This window comes from Peromyscus eremicus, chromosome 12 (assembly GCF_949786415.1).
Source record: "Peromyscus eremicus chromosome 12, PerEre_H2_v1, whole genome shotgun sequence".
Lineage (NCBI taxonomy): Eukaryota > Metazoa > Chordata > Mammalia > Rodentia > Cricetidae > Peromyscus > Peromyscus eremicus.
In genome coordinates this window covers 5,621,464-5,645,256 of record NC_081428.1, presented here as the reverse complement: position 1 = coordinate 5,645,256, position 23,793 = coordinate 5,621,464, and the positions used below count along the sequence as shown (strand labels likewise).

Sequence of the window (23,793 nt, the reverse complement as noted above, 5' to 3'; positions counted from 1 at the left end):
CCTAAGCTGAGGTGGGAAGCAGGGCGAGGAGAACTCCTGGAAGATGGTGGCCAGCTAGCCTGGCATAAAGGACAAGAGGCCTTGTCTCAAGCAAAGTGGAAGACAAGGGCCAACACTCAAGGTTGTCCTCTGACCTTTACATGCACACTACAGTGTATGCATGTCCACACACATGCACACAGACATGCATACACACACATGTGCACACACGCACACATACACACAATTTTAAAAAGTCTGCTGCTAAAGTTGTTAAGTTTCACAGAAAATTCTTCTATGGATTTTGCTTTTGATTAGAAAAGAATTTCCGACAATTTCTGAAACAGCCCCAAACACTTCTTTCTGCTGTACCATAGTATTCATTTCAGTGAGGCAGAGTTCTCAGCACTAACCATTACAAAATCAAGATATCAGTCATCTCTGAAAAACACTGAAGACGCTCCATATTCTGCAGCGTTGAATGCCCAGCCAAGGCTTAATTCCTCATGTGAAAGACGGCTGGGCACATCTGCCTCACCAGCCTGCAGCTGAGTCTTCAACAAACGGTAAAACTGTATATATGCCAGAGAGCTGTTTTAAAACAAATGTCTCTGTTATACATCAGTAAATGCTTAATTTGAATGCATACTTTATGTATCTTGGGTTGTATGAAATGTGTATGGGGTAAAGAGGGGTCCTGAGTGAAAAAAATTTAAGAATTTCTAGGTAAATGCAGCAGGGACTCAGGCCATACCCCAGTGAAAGGCACGAACTTCAGTCCAAATGATGGAGCCCTTCGGCTTTTCAAGGAAGATCTCCTGTCCTCACTCAGAGATCAACCTTGTATCTGGACCTGGACCATTAACTCATGAGTGCATGTGTAGTTATTAAGTAACTAGCTGGTACAGTCTCCATCCGAAGCTCCAGGCATCCAAAGCTGTGTCTCACCTGTCCCTTGCTGCCTAGGGTCCAGCAGGGGAGACAGGCTATAGCTCACTGCCCGGAGCGTCAGTATTCTAGCCCAGCTGAGCCCAGGGCTGCTAAGGCTTAGCACGGGTATAGCATGAATCTTAAAAGTTCTTATTAATAAAATCAAACCTGAGCCAGGTATTGGGGTGAATGCTGGAAGATCAGGGAGACAGAACAAGCCACAGTCACCTCACCTCGTCAGTTCCTCAGCTAATCCTGTTTCCTCATACTGGACGCCTCTGAGTCCTCATCCAGAATGGGTCTCAGCTCAAAGCCTGAAAGCTTAACCAGCCAAATGCTTCTAGTTCCTGGTCTTCACGCCTTATATATCTTTCTGTTTTTGCCATCACTCCCTGGGATTAAAGGCTCGCTTTCTGGGATTAAAGGCGTGTGTCACCATGCCTGGCTGTTTCCAATGTGGCCTTGAACTCACAAAGATCCAGAGGGATTTCTGCCTCTGGAATGCTAGGATTAAAGGTGTGAGTGCCACCATTTTCTAGCCTCTGTATCTATTGGCTGTTCTGTCTCTGACCCCAGATAAGTTTATTAGGGCGCACAATATTTTGGGGAACACAATACCACCACACACAGGTTTGGTGGGGGGAGAGAAGAAGAGCGGTGGTGATTGAGCCCCCTCTTGCCCTGGCCCGCACAGTGCCCCCCGACTGCTGCCCCCAATCAAATGAGTGTGCTCTTGGTACCACACTGACAAGAACTGTTGGGGGAAAGGCATCTGGGATACAGGAAGTGAGACAAAGGACGTGTTTATTCCCTTTTACAGTTGTTTCTGCATGCTTGTATGAAAGGTCCTTTCAACACTAGGGAGCTTTAACGCGTAGCTGGAGAAACTTTGTCCGTACTGCGTTGCCTTTCATCTGAGTCACTCAGAAGTCCTGGAGACATCACCTCACCCTTCTCTCAGTGTTCCTTGAGCAGAGGGGAAGAGACTATCTTGTCCCCAGTTTACAGATGGAGAGACTGAGGTGTGGGATGGGAGCAAGACCAGGGGCCAGGCTTTGCCACTCAAGATCTGTGAGACTTTAAAACTCTCTCTCTCTCTCTTCTCCATCCTCACATCTTCCCCTTCCTTCTCCTCCTCCTTTTCTTCTTTCTGAAGTAAATGAACCCTAGTTTCCCACAGACTGGGGTCCCAGACTGAGAAAGAAGAAAGCGTGATGATAATTTTTGTAGCCCTGGCCAATGGACTAAAGTAACTATCTAAAAGCATATTACGTAATTATGGTCTTTTGGTCTAGAAATACTCTCTATAGATAGGAAGCAACCAGAAAAAGCCACCAGATTCACATTCCAGAAGCCGATTTTCCTGTTGTTGTCACCGTTTGTTTTCAAGATGCAGGGTCTCGCTTTGCGGCCCTGGCTAGCCTGGAGATCACTACGTTGAGAAATTTCAAATAATCCTATGTGTCAACCGGGGCCTAATTTTAGTACCAAAGGAAACAGTTGATGATTATAAAATAGGGTGACCCCTGAAGGAGGATTGTGGACACTGACCTCCGAATGGCAAGTGGAAACTCAGGTTGCTCATGAGACCAGAACAAGCTTCCCCCCACCAGTGCATCACACGGAGGGTGGGGAGGGTTGAGCGAACACACAGAAGCCGTGTGTAGCCTCAGTGCGTTAGACTGGAACCCACACTGTTCGAATGTCTTTGTTACCACGGTAAGAAGGATGCACAGACAGAGTTACAAAGGTGGGTAAATTGTGTTTAAAAATTCCACCCTGAAATTTGCCTTCCTGGCCATGTTTACATTGCACCGGTGAGATATAACTGGGGTTTGGTTATAGAATCTTGGGGTGATGGCGGTAGTTCACCAGAAGAGTCCAACCTACAAGGGAAGCGGTCTAATCTACAGGCAGTCTTTACAGACATCTTGTAGCATACTCCTGTGCCCTTTACTCTGAAGTAGGGCAGAGTCAGAGACAGGCAGATCCCCAGAGCTCAGCTTACACAGCAGATATGGTGAGCTTCAAATTCAGTGAGACACTGTACGGTAGAGAGTGATAAAAGGAGACAGCTGATGTTGACCTCTGACCCCCACACACATGTGCACATGCCTCTGCATGCACAAAGCACACATCCACATGAACACATATGTACACCATATGTACACAGCACCACACAACACAAAGATCAACAGGAATAAAACACATTCTCCTCAGAGATGCCAGAAGTGCATATTTCAGGATGTATGAACTTCTGTGTTTTCTATGTATTTACAATCTTGACTATTCCAAGGCCTGTTTCAACCATTTTCCCACCCGTCCTGCAGAAGCTACAGAAATTAGAGAATTATGAAGCAAATCAGAAGCAAATGAATTGGCCAAGCAGTGTCTACAGAAACCTGGCTGTCGTCTATGGCTTCTGCACCTGCATGGACACATACATCTGTACACACACACACGGATGTGTACACGGCACATACATGTACACAGAACGATAAATATTTTTTATTGTGTACAACATTTCCCTCTACCTATCAGCCCTTCCCTCTCAGCTGGCAGGAAGCATGCGCAACTGTGGCAGAATCAGGACATGGCTGGCTGCAGAAAGGCTGGCATTGGGGGGGGCGGGTAATGCGCTAGTCCAGATGTTCCCTGTGTACAATACACTTCCAACCCAGACAGCGGTAAATGGAACTGTGATTCCAAACATAGACAAAGGCAGGCACTGAGTGCATTTCTCAGATACTTGGATGAATTATTCTCTCGTTTTCATGTCCCTGGCTTAAACATTGCTATGGAGTCATACTGATTGGGAAATGGAACTCAAGATGGCATCTTATGGATATATGGAAAGTTTTGGACTAATTTAGTTTATTTCTCACCTACTTTGTTAAAATACAGCTGTATGGAAAAAAAGAAAAAAACCTTACAAATAGAAACTACGAAGCCTAGCTTCCTGGCACAAGCTGCAGTTCTAGCCACTCGGGAGGCTGAGGCAGGGAAAAGGCCAGTGAGTTCAAGGGCAGCCTGGGCAGCTCACAGCAAGACCCTGTCCAAAAATAAACAGCAACCAGAGGACTGGGGGTGTGGCTCAGGGGCAGAGCGCTTGGCCAGCAGGAGCAGGGCTCTTTGTTCAATTCTCGGTATATCTAACACAAACCAAAACCGGGCTTCCTTCCCTTCTGATCCAATTTTTTAAATATTAAAATGGATCAGATCTGGCCTCAATTGTAAGCTTGGATCTGACACCAACTAGATTGGAATGAACAAAGGTTTGGGAGTCACTTTTCTAGAAATTCATGTGTTTCTTTGTTGTGATTTTATTATCTTCCTCTTATTTTGTTTTAGAAAACTGGACAGAGTGAATGAAAATCACTTTGTTTGGGAGAATCCGTGGGTCTGAAGGCAACTGACTTGGCCACTGGACCAGACACACATTGCACCTCCAACAACTTCGAAGTCTTGCTGGTGTGCAAGAGCCCAGAGGAGGGAGATGTTCGGAGACATCTAGACTTCAGATGAACCCTTTTCCGTGTCTGTGACTATGGTCAAAGAAGATTTCAAAATCTGCTTCACCGTGTCAATACTTTCTTTTTATCTGTGATAATTTTTGACAAGTATAACTGAGAAAAGCATTCAGGAGCCCAGCAAGAGAGACCTGGCAAAGACTGAGTTCTCATGGTTAGCCATCAGCAGTCACATCCGCAGAAAGGTGAACACATTCAGCCCTATAGATACACAATAATCACAGAGTTGTATCGTTCTCCCAAGTGGCACAAATTAAAGTCATTTAGGAAGCATGCTGGGAAAATGTGGTGACTAGTTTTTACACATTTTTTTTAATTGAAAAATTGTGTGTGCATGTGTGCTTACACTTGTGTGCTTGCACTTGTATGTGCATGCACATGCATGCCGTGGCACCTGTGTGGAGGTCATGAGGTGGGTTTCAGGAGGGAATCAGTTCTCTCCTTACACTATGGGTCTCTGATTCGAACTCAGGTCTTCAGGCTTGTGCGGCAAGTGTGCTCACCAGCTCAACCATCTTGCTGGCCCACACAGTTTTCAGGATCCAGAGAAATGCTACTTAAACTCCCAACTGCTTAATTGCACCCCCTGAAGAGCTTCTTCCCCTGAAGAAAATACTGCATTCTGTCTTCCTTTCCCATCACAGTGGTGACCCTGGCATGGTCAGCGGGAGCTGTAGCCGCAAACCAACCCCACGGTGCCTACAAGATAGATCCAAGCCCTCGGTCAGGAAACAGGAGACCAGGTGCCAGGGAATAAATCTTAGGGTCAATACAGCGAGTTTCTACCAATTTGTTCCACATGTGTATTACCTGAAAACATTTTCTCCCAAACCACCTTTAGCCCATGACTGACACTTTCATATTTAACCTTAGAGATGAAGAGAACATATCAAAACCTTTAGCACATTCCCCCCAACTAGGCACTTGCTCTTTTCCCTTCAGGGTGGGGATTGGTAGGGTTTTGTGGAATGGGGTGGTGCTGGGATGGAAAGAGAAGGTCCTTTGTCTAGAACTTTTAATTACTGACTTTTTTTTTTTTTTTTAGCCAAAGAAACAATTCCTTTCAAACACGGTGTCTCACCTCGAGTTCTATCCACTGGATGTGGTTGATCGATGATGTAATCCTATCGTTACTGAAGGAGAGCGATTCTTTTATTCTTACAAAGGGTTTGCTGAAAAATGAAAAGAAGCCTTCAGTCACTTATTTTAATCTCTCAAGATTGTTTATTATGCCTACAAGTCAGGACACTCCACATTTGGAAAGCACATTCCAAAAGAGAAGTTGATTAAAAAAAAAAAAAAAGCTGTAGTTTTGAAGAGGTGGGGGTTTTGCAAGGTAGATTCTTTATGGACAGTGTTTGAAACGCTCTGCGTTTTATCAAGTGATGTTTCTGAAGGGTACGTGGCTCACTGGGTGTAAATGAGGAGACTTGGCTTGCCTTTGTCACCATTAAGAAGAAATCAGTAAATTCTTGTAAGCCTAAATCTTTAAGGACAGACTCTTGAGGACATTCGTTTGCCTGGTCACTTCCTCCCCGTGCCTTGCAGTGTAGCTCAGTTAAACTGTGTACAATTAGGAATGGCATTTGCACTTAATTTACTCTCTCCTTCACAATATCGGGGATCACCTTCCCAGGCATGATGGAAACTCTGGGGCTACCTTCCCTTTGAGTTCTACAAATGTCTCTACTGTTAGTGTTTAAGCCCTTCACCCTGTTTGAATGTGAAGAACATAAGGGCCCTGAATGCTGTGGGTGACCTTTCCTTGGTAGTGTGAGTAACAGCTAAGAATCTGCCCAACCTCATTTTTTTTAAACTCTATTTATTTCCTATTTAGAGGCAAACCTAACATGCAACTGATGCCTAAGACTCAGTTTACCCAAATGTTAGTTGACAGCTACGAGATGTGCATTGTCCTTGTATTACTTTTCATGGGACTTGTTGAGGCTCATTTCCTAGAAAGGACATACTACCTTAGAGGTACAGTGTCTTGAATATCCCACAATTCCAGTCCATTTTCAGAAACTTATATCATCTACATCTTCAGTTGTCTAGGTTCATTGGTACACACGGGGCCACCTAGCAAAGACCCTTTCCTCAGTAGCTGAGACTTTGTTCTTGGGAAACAACACATCTCCCTCATGAGATAGAAACACCAACCAGTCCAGTGAGCACTAGTGGGCAGCCTCAAAATGTACTAAGTCGCACTTGGTTTTGAAATGTATTGTCTAGTTTCCAAGTCTATTCTAAGCCTCTAATGCTCAAAACTGATGGAAATATCTTACAAGGGAAACATCCAAGTAGAATAGAATCAAAATAATCCAGTGATGATAGGGAAAATAGTAAATCAAAAAGAATAAATAAACTTTAAAAACCCTAAATGAAGACAAGCTCATCTGTGATTACAGATGTGAGCAAATTGTGTCAATGAATCCCCTATAGACAAGATCAGCCCTGGCAGCCTCAGATGAGCCTCTAATCAAAGCACAAAGTTCCAGGAATAAAATTCAGCACATTCCTAAAGATGAACTGAAGGTGGTTTGGGAATGAATATGCCTGAGATGTTACTATTTCCAGAATCTCAAGCTAAAAGCACTTGCTTGTATTTGTTATGTTGAGGACGACACTTGATGGCCTCCTCCCGGAGCCAGTAACTGCGGTGGATGTTTGCTGGGCATCAGGTAAGATGCTGTGCAGTCATGGTTTTTGCCTTCCTTGTTCCTCAATTTTGCCCCTCCTAGGTGCTTCAAGACTTGATACAGTCTAATGAACACTGAGATTAGAGCTCATGAGGGTCTCCAGGTCCTTGGATGATCTCCTGATCTCATGCAAAGACAGTCTATAGCTGAAGATCAGGGCACTTGCCCCCACTCCCATCCACACTATGTCCCTCAGGTGGTTACTTGAGAAAACATGTGTTAGACTTTTTCCTGCCAATACTTAATTTGGAAATCTTCCTTCAAGAGTATTTACGGGATTGTTAAGACTTCCTATCGTCAAAGGATGCTTTTGATTTTGATGAAAATATTCTTGACCACTCCAGAAATATCTTCTCCCATTGTGAAAAGCTATTGAATAGTTGCTAGGCTCATTCCAAACTTGAAAACCTTAGCACAAACCTCCAAAGATGATAAGATAAAGTAGAAACAGGAAATGATTGACAAGAAATGAATTCATTTCTTATGTTTGAAGTCATCAACTTGAGCTAAGAGTGGAAAAATTCTATTTAAATTTAGGTGCCAGGTATATACATGTGATTACAAAGTTATCCATCCCATAATTCTTAGGGATAGGGAATGACATAATCATTGCCTCAAGCAGAGTTAAGCCTTTGAGTTTTATGGAACCAATTTCTGATTTAGTCCTTTGTGGATTATGTTTATCTCCCATGACCTTCAGATGACCTCATCTAAACTGTTGGGACAGAAAGAGTGACATTGGGCGTGGGCTGATCTACAGTAATTGATTCTCAGCAGGAGTGTCAAGAAATAAGCCAGTGGACCTGCTCATGATTTTTCATTATTTCTGATATTCCTAGCATCTAATATCTTCATTTTATTAAAAAAAAAAGAAATGGAAAAAAGGATAGCTTCCAAAGAAGAAAATATATAAAATTAATTAAACTATCACTCATACTAGACATTATGGCTACTGAAAAGTAAAGCTCATTAGGCACATACTGTTGGATTCCATTCTTATGGCATTCTTGAAAGGACAAAATTGTTGAGATGCAGAAGTGATTGGTGGTAGCTATGGAACAAGGATGGTGAGATGCAGATTTAAGAAGGAAACATGAAACATCTGTGGTGATGGACAGTGTGATAGTTGTGCTGGTGGTTACACAAATCTATCCTCTAGGTGATGTCTGTTTGCACACACAGAAACAGATGAATGCACAACAATCACACACACATTATATATATATATATATATATATATATATATATATATATATATATATAGAGAGAGAGAGAGAGAGAGAGAGAGAGAGCAGGGGGGGGGATGCCCGCAGCGATGGTGGAAATCGAACAAGAGCTGCAGTCTACTTGACCCTGTGTGTGTGGGCGCTGTTACTGGGGGAAGCTGAGGGAAGGGTACACAGGGCCATGCTATTTTTGTTACTTTCTATGAATTTACAGTTAATTCGATTAAGAAAACATCTCTAAGTGCATGTGTATGCACAGGTCTGCTCTTATGAGTGGGGCCATTTCAGTGTTCACTCCTCTGCCGCTGTTTGCCTTGGTGTTTGAGACCAGATCTCACACTGGCTGCCAAGCAGGGAGGCCAGCGTGTGAGCCTCAGATCCTGCTTTCCTCCACCAACCCTAGACTGGGGATGTGAGCACTGATTACACCGGCTCCCCCTTTTTAATGTGGGTCATGGGACTTGAATTCAGATTCCCTTGCTTGCTAGCTCCAAAGCCTCACAAAAATGTTATAAAAGTCCATCATACCTGTCCCAAAACACCCTTGGTCACCTCCTGTTCCCTCTGCACAATTACAATGGAAATACAAACAAAGATACATTTTTTTTTTTTTTTTTAGTAAAAAGAAAGTCAGAGAACGCCAGTGTCACGGAGGAGGATGAGTCACAGCAAAAACCATCAGACAGTTTTCCTTACTTAACTTCCCATAAAAGAGAATACAATGGCTCCTTGTTTAACTGCTCTGAACTTGAAAGTGAAGTCGTAGTCTTTTGAAATCTAAGCCTTTTGTAAATTGAAATCCCATGAAACACTTACCCTACCAGCAGCTTTAGAAAAGCAGAATAATTTGTAAAAAAAAGTGATTTTTTGGAGATACTAATATTAAATATAATTTCTTTTCTGAATTCCATCTTATAATAGTCATTTAAACACACACAGACACATAGAGACAGACAGACAGACAGACAGACACACACACACACACACACACACACACACACACACTGATTTGAGTTTGAGTGATGGATTCCAGGCTATCCTCAGAATACAGGAACTGCAGGGTCAGGGGGATATTCCCTGAGATGTCAAAGGAAAGTCTTCCTGAAATAGTGAAAGAGGTGACTGAAGTCATTTGGACCAATTATTACCTGCTGAAGACAACTAGAGACGTAGATGAAACGCACAGCCATATATCATCAGTGTCGTTATCACCACCATGGTATCACCATCTAAGTGAAGGCATCATGAGCTCTCAGTGCAGAGAAGAACTACCAGGCCGGTGGCAGTCAACTTCAGTCTTAGACACTATCAACTTGTTCATTTTTTTTGGGATAGAGTCTCTCTTTGTAGTCCAAGCTGTCCTAGAACTTGTAAACAATGCTGGCTTCAAACTCCCAGAGATCTGCCTACCTCTGTTGCTTGCACCACCACCCCTAGACTTCAACCTTGTTTTTGAGGTAGGGTCTCTCACTTGCTTGGAACCACCTAATAGGTTAGGATGGGTAGACAGTGAGCCCCGGGGTCTGTCTCTACCTCTCCAACACTGTGATCATGGGCATCACCACACCCACTTGTTATTGTTGGTTCTGGAGATCTGAACTAGGTCCTCCTGCCTACATGACACACTCTTTACCAACTAAGTCCCTTATGTAATTTTTGATATTCTTACGCATAACAGCTTCAGCCCTGCTGTGATGGAGGGTGCCTTTGAAGTATGAGTCAAAGTTAAAGCATCCATCCCTTTAACATTGCTTTCGTCAGCTATTGTCAGAGCAACCAGAAAAGTCACTAATACAAGACGAGGTCCAGTTTTTGTCCAAACGCCAATAAATTACTTTAAACGGAACTTCACCCTCTCTCTTTCCCAAGGTCCAATTCAACTTTTTCGTCGGATGAATGTGTTTGTATGTTTGATACTTGGACATTCACAGAATGGGAGGGCCTGCTGGCTGCTGAATGACGTTTGCCTTGGCAGAGAGAGGCTCCCAAAGGCTCATCAGCTGGGGAGAAGGAAGGAAAGAGACATGGTGTTCTTCAAGTTGGGGCTTCTTTGGTTGAAATCTCTGCTTATGGGTCTTATGAGTTCTCTGGAACAGAAAATATGCTTATCTCAGATTTCCTAGAATCATGACTGCAGATACCTACTTGACGTAGGTTCAGGTGTCTGTGGGCCTCTCGATTAGTGGCGGCAAATGTTTGGAAACCTCACACATGCTGCCTACTCCTCCGTCTCTCAGCTTGACCTCAAGTCTTCTCACTTAAGGGTTAATAGTGACTTTTTATATTTCATATAAAAGGAATGTTGGTTCCAGTATTAGTCAGAGTTCTTCAGGGAGAGAGAGAGAGCAGCTAGAGACTGCTGAAGAAGATGACGGTGCATTTTCAGTCAGCAAGTCAGTAGGTTCCAGATCCAAGAAAAGCTAATGTTTCCATTGGAGCCAGAAACTAGGAAATTAGTGATGTCCCAGCTCCAAGGTGTTTGTGGAGGGTCAGCCTGTGGTTCTACCAGATGAGGACTGTGCACATTAGAGAGTTTATTAGTCAGTTTCCCGTTACTATAACAAATGCCTGAAGCCAGTCAACTTATAAAGAGGAAAGGCTTATTTTGGCTCAGAGTTTTGGAGGTTTCAGTGCCTGCTTGGTTGACCATGGTGCTTTGGGGCTTGTTACCAGGCAACATATCACATCAGGAGTGTGTGGTAGAGACAGCTGTCCATCTCAAGAAGGATGTAGAGAAGGAGGGAGCTAGGACCCCAGCATGGCTGTCAAAGGCCTATCCTCAATGACCTAACTCCCATCCCTCATAGGTCCATAATCGCTCAGGATTGACAGGTAGCTTTGATGAGCAGTCTGTGTCTAAATCATAGTAGGGCAGGGATGCTTAGCCTGTCAATTTAGATGGTAGGGTCATCTACAAACAATTTCACAGACATACTCAGAATAATATTTGACCAGTATATAGTCCAGTCAAGTTGACATATAAAATCAGTTATTCCAAGTCTGCCTCATTCCCATAAGTGTCCTTTAAATTAAGACAATGATGTGGCTGTCATTCTGCTTTCTATGGTGCAGTTATAGTGAGCGCAGCTGGAAACGTTCTACACTCTAGCCTAGAAGAAAGGGTGTTGACTGAGAGTTCCTCTTTTCCCTGATACCGTGTAAGTTAAGAATAATGTGAATTGAGTGATGCTAGAACCTGTGCCATGAGACAGTCAGGACACTTCCTGTGACATGAGAGCAGGGAATGGAGGAAGTGAGGATACTTGCTAGATTCACACACACGGATATGTGTACAGCAAAAGAAGGAAGAGCTATTCATGACAGCTACGGTCATGGGTTCTGCAACCTTTAGATGGTCACCACCAGCATTTACATATTCCTTCCTCAACCCATTGTGAATGTCCTTGACTATAAACACCTTTCCTGCTGATGTTCTTCATTTAGTGGGGCGATCCAAGCCTGCATCCCCGAAATGTCTGAGACATTACTGGTTCGGCCCGTAGTGTATTGTTGGACTTTTCTATTGGGATTAATCAGAAGGCATAGTAATTCTAAGGAACACTCAATGATCACCCATCCCAGACATACTGTTCCTTAGCCTAAGAAGACTACCTACATTGTCCCTCTTGATAGGCAATCTGTAACAGTTTTCCTTGGTGCTAATATTAGTAAATACTACTTCCTATTCTCCCCATTTAGCTATCCCCCAATATTTGGACCTGTAGTGTGAGAGTTCTATGAAAACGTCTTCTTTCTACCTCCCCAGTGTTCCACATAGTCTAGTTCCATCAGAAGGAGTTCCAGTTTGTTTCTACGTTCCACTTGTGAAACTCACCAAAGTGACCATTTCCTAGGATGGGAAGGAGGAGAGATGCTGCCCGAGCTGATCTCATTGGGTATTTATCCACTGTTCACTAGCTGAACGCCTGAGGCACAAGTGTGAGGACCTGAGTTCAGTCCCCAGTACCCATGTAAGTACCAGGCATGGTGGCCAGCATACATTTAAAGTCAGCAACAGGGCCATGCAGTTTGGGGCTTCAAGGGTGCGCGAGACATGGCTACACCAATAAAGGAGTTTAATGGAACAGGAGAGACAGGCCTGGTGACAGGCCTTGGGGACATACATGAAACTGGGATGAGACTATGGCTGGCACAGGTATGGCAGCTTTGCAGACAGAAATGTGTTTAAAACCAACCGGCAAGAGCAGGAATGGTTTTCACAAAGGAGAGACAGAGGAGGGAGGGCGTGGTTATGTGGAAGGGCGGGGCCAAGCTTTAAAGGAACTGAGAAAAGCAATGAGAGAGGGCTGTTGAGGAGCCACGATCCTGGGCTTGGAAGGTGCTTTATCCCACGATGAGAGGAAGGCTTCTTCGCTGTAAGGCCAGATGCTGTGGAAGTTGAGCCTGGGATTCACCAACAGGAGTCATCAACATCAACAGCGTGAATGGCTTTGTGAGTGGTGCTAGTTATCAGGCCCAGATCCTGATGGGTGCTAAGTAAGTGCTCTACCAGGGAGCCACACCCGTGACCCCGCAGCCCATCATCATTTTCAGCCCAGGAGCGGCATGATGGAAGCTGTCATTAGGGCAACTCAGGGGACAACGCACGGGAGGAAGACCGCGGAGGCAGAGGGAAACGGGAGGGAAAGAGAAACAACAGGCTTCGGAGAGAGGCTTGGTGGTGATGCCTCTGAGGAGGAAAAGGTTCAAGGCTGGAAGTGAAGGTTGGGAGCCCGGGAGAAATCTCGGACTGGGAAAGTGGGAGTGTGAGTCACCATAGAAGTGACGGTTTAAGTGATGGCGACAAAGCAGCTCTCCTAGGAGAGTGTCTAGACTTGAGATGTGAGGAGCTTTGAGGACAAACCCAGGGGAGCAGTAACCAAGCGTGAGAGCGAGTGGAGCCAGGAAAGATGAGTCAGTGAGGCAAGCAGAGGGGAGCAGAGGGTCCTGCCTGCGGGGAGCGCGGAGACTCACCATGAGCCAGGGCCGAGGCTGTTGGCGGGACCTACCAGAAGAGCTTTGAAAGTGATTGTGAAGGCCGAGGTCAGAAGTGAGCATCCTCTAGGTGAGTGACATCATCCAGATGAGGACCACATGCAGGGTGTGAGACATGGTAAAATACGTTGAAGTCGCAAGCGTCTGGAACATCAAGTGAGAGAGTAGATCCACTCGTCTAAGAATATCCATAGGGTGAGGCTGGGGAGTGGCTCAGTTAGTAAAGTGGTTCCCTCACAAGCCTGAGGACCTGAGTTCAATCCCCAGTACCCACATTAATGCTGGGCACGGTGGCCAGTGTCTGTAATTGGAACACTGGAGAGGTGGAGGCAAGCAGATCTTTAGGGCCCCAGGTTGACTACCCTTGTGGAATCAGTGAACCAAGTTCCTGAGGTCGACACCTGGGGCTGGCCTCTGGCCTCTACATAGACGCTCATCCATGTATATCCATAGACAGATGCACATATAAACATGCAAAGACAAGCACATGTACCAGACACAAGAAAGAAAGATCAGAAGACCCCTCAAGGGAGTAAATGCTGCTTAGACAGAGGCACAGATGACACATCACTGACTTCCATAGGTTGCTGGCCACTGCGAAGATGGTACCTGTGTTTTCCCCTCGAAGCACGGGACACATGAGGACTGTGAGACCCTCCATTACAACTGTGTTCTTCCAGCTGGAGCAGTCAAAGCCAGAGAGCCCAGAGCCCAAGACACAGTTTGTAAAAACGCACTTGCCCATATATGACCTTGACTTCCTGATCATTAAGCCATCAGCCAACCAGAAGCCACCTTCTGAAAGCCTACTGCTAGGAAGAACCACTTTTGACTCCTAACTGGGATGATTTAACAACTTTGGAGTTGATACTAGATAGCAAAGAAATGTCATTTGAGGACTCTGGCACTCAGGCAGGGCGAACCTTTCCCTAGGATAGGCCTCTCAAGTCCTCCTGTCCACCACTGGGCTCTGCTGCCACCCTTGTTCCCACAGTGTCTACACTGCCCACCGGCTGTGCTGCTCGGCTGTGCTGCTCTGCTGGGACTTCCTTCTTCTCCCAGCTCTCATGCAGAAAAGACTCTCGAGTTTGGTCCCCATGCTGTCGGGCTCTACATTTGATTACCTAACACAGCTAACAGCATACCATGGGAGACTGTCAGACACAGGGACTCCAAGTCACAGAGGCAAATACCTGGTGTCTCCCATGAGCCGGTCTTGGTGAGATGGTCTTCATTCTGGTCCTGATTCTTTTCACAGCCAGCAGCCTCAGACACTCGATTCAAGGAGTTTCTCACATTATACAAAGCACGCTGACATATGGATCTGCTCATATGGTCACAGCAATGGCATCCTACAGGGCATAGCTTCTCCTCCATTGGGCAAAGGAGAATGTGGCTCTATTACTTACTTCTACTAGAACAGAAGTGCTAAAGTGATAGAAGTTTCTGCAGTCTGAGAGGTGGAGAGACACAATCAGAAACTGTTTTAAAAGGTCCACAACAACTTAGTATTCCCAAGCAAGGAAGGGAAGGGCTTGAGTCGTGTCCACTTACAATGGACACATTTGACGGTGTTTTCTGGTGTCCCCCTGGAACACCTTTTTAGAGCTCACCATGGTCTCAACTCCTACTTTCCCACAAGCCTCATTTTCCTCTCCGCTTTTTTGCCTTGTCACCATTTCCCTATCCTACCAGTACCGACCCGTCCCCCCAAAACAGCTGTCCCTAGGGAAGAAAATGAAAACAGCTCTTCGGGAAGAGGCCACACTACCTCATTTACCTTCTGCACAGCAGTAGACCAGACTAGAATTCTAAGTGGCAGTTTGGGGATGCTGAACCAGGTCCCCTGCTTGGGAAGACTGGGTATTAGCCGTCAGAAAAACAACAGTTTGTGCTGTTTCAGAACAGTTCATTTCAAACCCTGCCAAAGCCCCAGGGCAAATGCTGTGGACCATTTCTAACCCTATCTCTTCAGTCAAGTCAGCTATTTCTCTTTAAATTGACTAACATGGCCAGGCGATGATGTCATTCCTTAACCTTATTGATCTAGGAAGAATTTTATTAACTACAAAACAGGTTCATTATTTAGTCTTGACACTGGCTACTTCTTGACAAAGTGTGCAAGCCCTGAAGATGAAAATGATGTAAATATGTAAAGGACACGGTACTTAGAGTAGATCAAAGATGCATGTTTGTAGGTTGAAGAATTAGGGGATAGTTAGTCAAAGTGAGTCAAATCTGTTGCACTGTATTTGAAGTAGACTCCAGACACACAGGATGAAAGCACGTTTCCCACAGAGAACGTGAGAAAGCACTTCTAGAATTGCCAGAGTTGCATTCCATCTACTAGTTACTTTCTTTATTTCTTCTGGAGATACCACATTGGCAAAGAAGGATGCTACAGGGCCGGTAGCTCCGGGATGGCTAACTACCATATATGGGATCTGAAAAGAGGAATAAGATTAATCAACCATTCAACAACTATATTATGAAGATTTATCACAGGATATGTATTATTCAAGTGCTCGTGTGTAATATAAACATATGTGTGTGTGTTTCAAATGTTCTATAGTAATGGTAGATTAGATAGATAAGTAGATAGATTAGTTAGATAGATACATATATAGGTAATAGACAGATGATGGATAGAGTGGGAGCAAAACATCCATTCTAGATGGAGACTCCCTAAGACTTAAGAAGTGACTACGATATGTCCAGCTGCCTGCACGTTGTACTGGGAATGCTGGGGATGTGGCTTTATGAGTCCTCACCTATGCTGGGACGGGCTTTTGAAAGATGTGGCTGCCTTTCCGTCACTACCTGTCAGCCGTATTCCTGTAAGTAACCCAATAAACTCATTGGTTCATCAACTTGGATGTTGATAGAACCATTTCTCTTTGGTCTATTGTCAGTTTCCCATCCAGGATGAGGAGATGTTGTATGTTCGTGTTTCCCTGGGGAAATTTATGAACATGTGCGTGTATTTATATGTGTGTGATCATATATATAATATACACACATACATGATAATGCCATTAAAGAATCAGAGTAAAGTATATGTCCATGTGTGTATGTAAAAATACATTTGTGTTAATGTCATATTAAGTACTTGGTGTCTTGAGTTGGGATTTTTCTCATAATTTGCTGCCAACATCTGGATAAACATCTGGAAAAACTTGCTTTTCTCCGAAGGAGGAAGCTGAAGACTCGGGAACTGTACCCACTGATGTGGAACTGAATTCTCACAGTTGATGAAGTGAGGCATGCACACGGCTTTACAGCAGCCATGACTCTCAGGAACCCGCTTAATAAAATCTGCCAACCTCATGGAGTTCCCAGAGCAGAAGAGGGAGTGTGTGTCCACATCGCTGCTGGGATCACAGACTGCTACAGCCATGGGGAAACAGTTCAGTGATTCCTCAGAAAGCTAAAATTGCCACATGAGCCAGCTATTCCCTTCTGGGTATATCATGAAGAGAACTGACAACAGGTTTTCACATTGGCCTTGAACTCCCATGGTAGGTGGTTTGGCTAGCTAGCGTGCCCCAGGGACAGTCTCTGCTTTCCCACTGCTGGGATTGCAAGTGCACGCCACTGTGACTGGGTTTGTTTATGCGGTGCTGGGGACTGAACCAGCTCCTCATATTTGCATGGCAAGTTTTCTACTGACTAAGTCACCTTCTCAGCTCAAGGAATCATTTTGGAGGGGATGGACACAAATCAAACCATGATGTCCAAAGCAGAAAAACTGTCACCTCTGTCCTGCATTGTGTCCCTGGGTGGGTAACACCAGCTGGGGACCTGACTAGGTCTGCTAGAGCAAAGACCCCTGAACACCACCACTTCGGATTTTACTCTGCACTCCAATTGCTGTATTAAGTGGGCCAGACTCCCCCAGTAGTCAGACAGGCCGTCACCAAAGCCACCTGCATGCATAGATGTGAGAAGAAAGCCACTGTGACATAGAAACCATTGGCTGAGTCCACCCAAGTGAAAGGTAAACTGTGAGTTCTTTTATGGGAGGGACACAGCAAATGAGGAGAAAACCCACAGGGGAGTCGTCATGAAAATCCAAATAATTAAAGCCTTCAAAAACAGGGCCTAGGGAAAAAGCTGAAGGAATTTAATAATTTGGCAGCTAGAAAAGCAGACCAAGGTGTGGCTTCCCAGCTCCCCCGCATTTGAAAGGTGTCCAAAGCCACTCCTGTGCCTGCTGAGGAGACAGCCATGGGAAACGAGGCTTGAAGTGAAGAGGGCATGGGTGGGATGAGCTGAAGAATGCTCTGGAGTTTGCCATGGCCCTCTAGATGAGCTGGCTGCCAGGGAGGACTTAGCTCTTGCCCCACACACAGTGACCAGGGCAGGCAGGTTTTGCAAGTATTTTCCCCTTTCCTTCTTCCGACCTTGCTGGATGGCCACAGAGAAAGCTGCACTATGCAAACTGCGGCTAAACTCTATCAGCTGTAAAAGCCTTCATATGTATGAATCCAGGTTTTCTTAACATCAGCAGAATTCATCACTGGGTCCAGAGAGGAGCTGTCCTGTGCAGTGTGCATGGAGAGAGGGGAGCTGCCTGTGCAGTGCAGGGAGAGGAGCTGCCTGTGCAGTGCAGAGAGAGGAGCTGCCTGTGCAGTGCAGAGAGAGGAGCTGCCTGTGCAGTGCAGAGAGAGAAGAGCTGCCTGTGCAGTGCAGAGAGAGGAGCTGCCTGTGCAGTGCAGAGAGAGAAGAGCTGCCTGTGCAGCGCAGAGAGAGGAGCTGCCTGTGCAGTGCAGGGAGAGGAAGGAGCTGTCCTATGCAGTGTAGTAAGAGGAGCTGCCTGTGCAGTGCAGAGAGAGGCTGCCTGCAGTGAGGCTGTGGCTGTAACGTGGTAGGTCTCTGGACAGGAGACTTGAGCCCTTAGATTTCAGGAAGCTAAATGTTCACAAAAAACACCCAAAGCTAAAATACCAAAGGATGAATACAGTTTCCTTGCTAGATATTCCCAGTTAGAGCATCTCAAGCTTTTCTTTTTAGACAGGGTCTCTCCTAGCCAATGCTGGCCTCAAACTCTTTGTATCTAAGGATGACCTTGAACATCTGACCTTCTTGCCTTTTCTTTACAAGTACTAGGATCACAGTCATGCCCCCAGATTGACGTGGTGCTGGGCATTGAACCCAGGGACTTTGTTCATGCTAGACAAGTACCCTATCAACTGAGCTACAGTCCTCATCTTGCATATCAAACTTTTATTCCCAGAAAAGGGTCGGCAGATTATGGACCACGAGTCACACTGGGCCCCTCTATGTTTACAAATAAAGTTTTGTTGGCACATAGTCATGGGCATTCATTACCTATTGCACATAACTGCTTTTGGGTTGTGAGATCAGAGGGGAACAGTTGCTAGAGATCGGATGGTTTCCAAAATCAAAAATACTGTCTAGGACCTGCTGGAATAACCTTGCCGATGCGGGTGTAGGTTGCAAAGCTCTGCAGGACAGGGACCCTTCTGCAAGATGTCCTCTACAGCCCGCCTCTCAGTACTTCTCACTGATTTAGGTAGGTAGCCTACTGTGTGCATGCACAGTGGCTTACGTATGCCGTCTTAATCCCCTCGGTGCATTTAACTTGAAAAACACACATTGTCATTTCCAGGTCTATAAGTAGAGGTTCAGATAAAAGAGCAACCTTGTCAAGTATCCCATAGTGAGCTGCCAGGGAAGCACAGGGTTCCTATCACCACTGTTATGATTTTGATGTCATTCAAATCTCAGGGACACACTGCATCTATTAAGAAAATAAGCAAACCGGGTAACCCATCTTTTTGTGATGGATATATGTTCTTCCAAATTATCAGGGCTCTGAGTCCCTCTAATAGCAAGCAAACAAGTAAGTAAGTAAAAAACTATAAATAAAAATGGTGTGTGGGCCACACCTACAGTAGCACAGCTAGGCACTAGGTGAGTGCTCCACTCTGTGCCCCATCTGCCCTGCTGAGGGCCAGCTGTCCTCCGTGACCATGTCCTAGCTGACCCCTTCACAGCATCTGCTGCTGCCCTCAGTAGAGCCTCCCTTCCCCATCTCGGGGCTCAGCTGGGAAGTGCGGGGAACAAATCAGACTCAAGCACTGAGTTAAAAGAGGCCTGGCCACAGAGATGAATAAATCCACTCCATGAAGGGTTGCGAGATCCAGGGGGCCACATGAAAGACCTTCCCTAAATCAACTCAGGATGGGGCTGCCTGGGTGGTGGGAGAACTCGACGTGCCCCAAACAGCTGGCGGGAAGCAGTGTGGTGGGGAGGGAAGCTACTGGAAACTATACAGGTTGGTCTCAGGTAAATGAGCACAGGGGCCCAGTGGCCCCCTTCCTTGTCCATCTTCCTCCCTGGGTGTGCAGTGGAGGGTTTTGTGGGGTGCAGGAGTGCATATATATTAGTAGACATGCATGAAGAATGCAATGGCAGATGTTGGGATTCTCTATGGAGGGATTATGGCTAATGAGTGTAGAGCATGATGCCTGAAGACTAACCATGATCATCCCAATCCATCCTTATAACACATGCTGGTGTTAACTCCATTGCAGTCAAGGAAAGTGAGGCTTAAGGGGCTTATACAATCCGCCCAGGGTTATGGTGGCTCTTTAGGTGGCTGCCCGCTTCACAGTTAACTGCTCCACTGGATGAGAGCTTGCACTAGAGGGTATTTCCTGCCAGGGAGCAGAGAGGCAGAGCTCTGTGGTGTGGCTTCCAGGTCTCTGCTCTCTCTAAGCTCATGCAGATGGGCTACGGGTGTGTCAGATCCTCCGGCAGCACAGACCCACACAGAGTGGGCATATGAAATCCATCAGCCTCGTAAAAGAAGGAAATGGTTTAGGCCTCCCTTGTGTCCCACATGTGGAAGGTACCCAGCCACAGAGGAAAGAGGTGTGAAAGTCTCCAGTGCCCCTGGGCAGGGGAAACAGCTTGAGCCCACATGGAGAGACAAAGACAGGCCTTCCCCTTGCCTTGCTGATGGCTTGCTGCAGCCCAGGGCATGCAGGGATCCATCCTGGGTTGGGGTGGAAAGTATCCTCAAAGGAGGGTGTCTTCCTCCCCAGCTCCTCCCAACCATTGCCTTCCTGCTGTGAGGTACCTCAGGCAGTCAGGGTCCTCAGAAGGCTTGAGGGAGCGCCTGTATTCAGTGTGCATTCAGCGTGCACTTAGAAACCCACATGCCAGGTTTCCCTAGCCCAGCTCACTCAACATCAAACCCCAGCACGAGTGGGCACAGTGGAATGTCACCCCTGAAGCCAGGTTGCTACCCAGTATCAGAGGCCGAACTCCAACTGCAGCTGCTACAAACACCATCCTCCTCACTCATTAGGAGGCTTGTGCAATGCACAGAGATTTAGAGGGACCGAAGGACGCAGGTGTTCCAGCTGCTGGGTCTGTAGCACATGAAGAAGGCAGGACTCAGTCAGGTAAGAGAGGCCTTGCCTCTAGAGGGACACTAGGCCTCTAGCCCTGTCCTCTCCCTGAAGAGTGCCACCTGTCCCAGTGAATAAACAATCTCTTCTCTCTCATATGAAGACTCCAAACGCTCATCTCAAACTGCTCCGGGGACCTTCATTCCAGTGCTCTGAGCATGGCCTCACTGACAGTCCCGTTTGCATCCTCAGCTCAAACAATGGTTCTTCTGCCTCCCTGCCACACTGGTTCCTCCAGACACCAGGTCATATGGTTCACTCACTCTTTCTTTTCTTCATTCCCATTTGCCCCTTTCAAACCTAGGGATTGCCAGTTCACACGTTTTCCATCCTTCTTGATTAGTTTCCCAGAGTGAAAATGGTTAATCTCAGCAGACGCTCCGATTTCAACAGCTCAGTGACTGGGCATCTGCCTTCTGTAAGAAGCCTCGCAGTTATATGTGGTGAATGCCAGGAAAGCTCAGCCCGGATTTCCGCCATTGTGATGTTGTTCTTGGCTTATGCCCTAGAACATTCAGTAAGGATCTAGAACCTGTGTTTACCCATCAGCCATAGGTGAGGCATGAAAGAGCAGGCTTCTGAGCCCAGGTGGCATTGTTAACAGACAACGTGATTCTGAGGAGGTCCCTGAACTCTGGGGACACCTTGCTTCACAGAATGCTTTTCCTTCAGAGTTTCTCTGTATTCATAGACAGGTCACTTATCACAGAGATGTTGCACTTCTGTTCAAAGACATCTCTGCAGCTTGCTTCTGTGTTTACAGCGTGTCAGCCAGCTCTCTTCACAGTAACGAGAACCCTTCATTGCAGATCTTTTTCTTCGTCATCAACTTTTCTTTGGCAGGTTCCGGAAATTGAAAACCCAACAAAAACTCACTGACTGCAGTGGAATGTACCAGCTCATGCTGGGAAGGGTCATGCATAGCATGGTGGCATCCTGTGACACGGACACAAAGGCAGCTCAGTCAGGAGCATGTGCTGTGTGACTCACAGGAGACTTGAATTGAGCATTGTGCATCACAGCTTCAACAGGTGTCCCTATCGTTCCAGCTGTGCCCCGTGTCCAATGGGCAATGCCACGCTGGGCCGAGAGACCTCTGGGGGATGGGTACAGAAAAGTCTCCAGGCTCAACCTGTTGTGAGCCGTCTCTGCACCATGCTGTCCGCACTCAGTGGCCAATCACAAGCCCAGGCCAAAGCCAAGTGGATCTTCAACTGAGAAATGGAAGCTGGGGAGGCCAGACAGGAGAAGCACAAAGTGCTGGTTTTAAATTAACCAGCTAGTTCAAAGAGCGTAATCAATCACAGAGAGATCTGTCAAGCATCAGCCAGTGATAGAGAATGTGGAAAGGACGAAGGGAGTTAACTCTTCTGAAAGGCAGGTTGTGCATCTCACAGTCGCCTGTCATGAGTTCTAAGAGCCAAGAGTTTTATATGCATGACCCCACTCCTTTTCACCTGAGACATATTTTAGAGCCACTGCTGTATATAGGTGTATGAAGTAGGTATACAGATCAAACGTTTAGTTGGGCATAGTGATATGTGGCTAGGATTAGTTCCAGTACGTGGGAGGTAGAAGTAGGAGAATCAGGTGTTCAAAACCAGCCTCAGATACATAGTGAGTTAGAGACCAGCCTGGACTACATGAGATCCTGTGTCAGACAGACAGATAGCCACCCACCCAATTAAACACTGGGTGATAACAAATAATAAAGAATGTATTTTATAGCACTTCTTTGGGGAAATAGGACTCTACTGTTTACAAAAGAAGCCAATCTGTACACCAAAGAAGTGAAGTGCATATCTATTTTTCCATAAAGAATTAAATCTTGACCGAATGTGTGGTGTGGCACAGATATAGAATATTGCTGTGGGATGTTCTGTATGGCAAATGTGTTGCTCTGATTGGTTAAATAAAACACTGATTGGCCAGTAGTCAGGCAGGAGGAAGTATAGGCGGGACAAGGAGGAGAATAAAGCTGGGAAGTGGAAGGCTGAGTCAGAGACACTGCCAGCCGCCACGATGACAAACAGCATGTGAAGATGCCGGTAAGCCACGAGCCATGTGGCAGGGTATAGATTTGTGGAAATGGATTAATTTAAGCTGTAAGAACAGTTAGCAAGAAGCCTGCCACGGCCATACAGTTTGTAACCAATATAAGTCTCTGTGTTTACTTGGTTGGGTCTGAGTGGCTGTGGGACTAGCAGGTGAGAGAGATTTGTCCTGACTGTGGGCCAGGCAGGAAAACTCTAGCTACAGCATATCTTCAACACTGACTGATATTTTGACTCAATAATTGTCAGTGCTGAGAGTGGTAGCCCACAAAACTGTGCACTACAAGATGGCAGAGTATGGTAAGGGCCATTTCCGAAACTGTTGGAAAATTCACAGTAATCCCTAGTCAGACTACACTGAGAGATACTTTAATGCGACTCAAGCCCACAATTCTTAAAATCAAAACTTCAACCCCATCCAGTCCCACGGTGTTCTAATTTGATTCTCAGGAGTAATAGTAGAGGAACACTGAATGCCTTGGCTTTCCGTAGCTGAACCATCATGCCTCTGTACAAACAGAATACCTTGTGTATATTTCAGTTAAAAACACTGCAATTTATAACATACAATAACATGGAACCTGAGCCAAGTGTTTGGGCTGAATTTGTCAATGTTGTGTGGTTTGAAGGCATCCACAGTGCAAAATTCCTGAGTTGGGTTCAGGACAAGGGCTGTCGTGGAGTCGTAGGATGCAACACGAGGGCCCTCTGTCAGGGCACTCACGACTTGTCACACTTTGGCTTTGTATTGATTCTTGGCTGCTGCATACTCAGACGCTTTGCCCTGTTGTCAAATTTGTCGAGACACCCCCAGACAGGGCTGTGACCCACAGTGTAAGAAGCTGGGCTCTAAACAGTTAACTTGTCCCCCATTCCAAATACCCTATGTAAGTAAACCTGAAGTCACCTTCCCTCTGTAGAGCAGCACTCCATGAATG

General features: G+C 45.8%; 1 long non-coding RNA gene across 4 annotated transcripts; it reads right to left on the bottom strand.

Moving 5' to 3' along the window:
- Positions 1-1,732: 1,732 nt before the first annotated feature.
- LOC131922386 (uncharacterized) lies at positions 1,733-21,736 on the bottom strand. 4 transcript variants are annotated; one of them, XR_009382259.1, is made up of 5 exons: positions 21,065-21,736; positions 19,025-19,123; positions 14,553-15,803; positions 5,521-5,611; positions 1,733-2,103 (listed from the first exon to the last, which is right to left on the bottom strand). It is a non-coding gene; the product is annotated as an uncharacterized LOC131922386 (long non-coding RNA). The 4 variants fall into 4 exon arrangements; XR_009382260.1 differs by lacking the exon at positions 1,733-2,103 and adding an exon at positions 4,807-5,138; XR_009382262.1 differs by lacking the exons at positions 1,733-2,103; positions 5,521-5,611 and adding an exon at positions 10,106-10,451.
- Between the last annotated feature and the right edge of the window lie 2,057 nt (positions 21,737-23,793).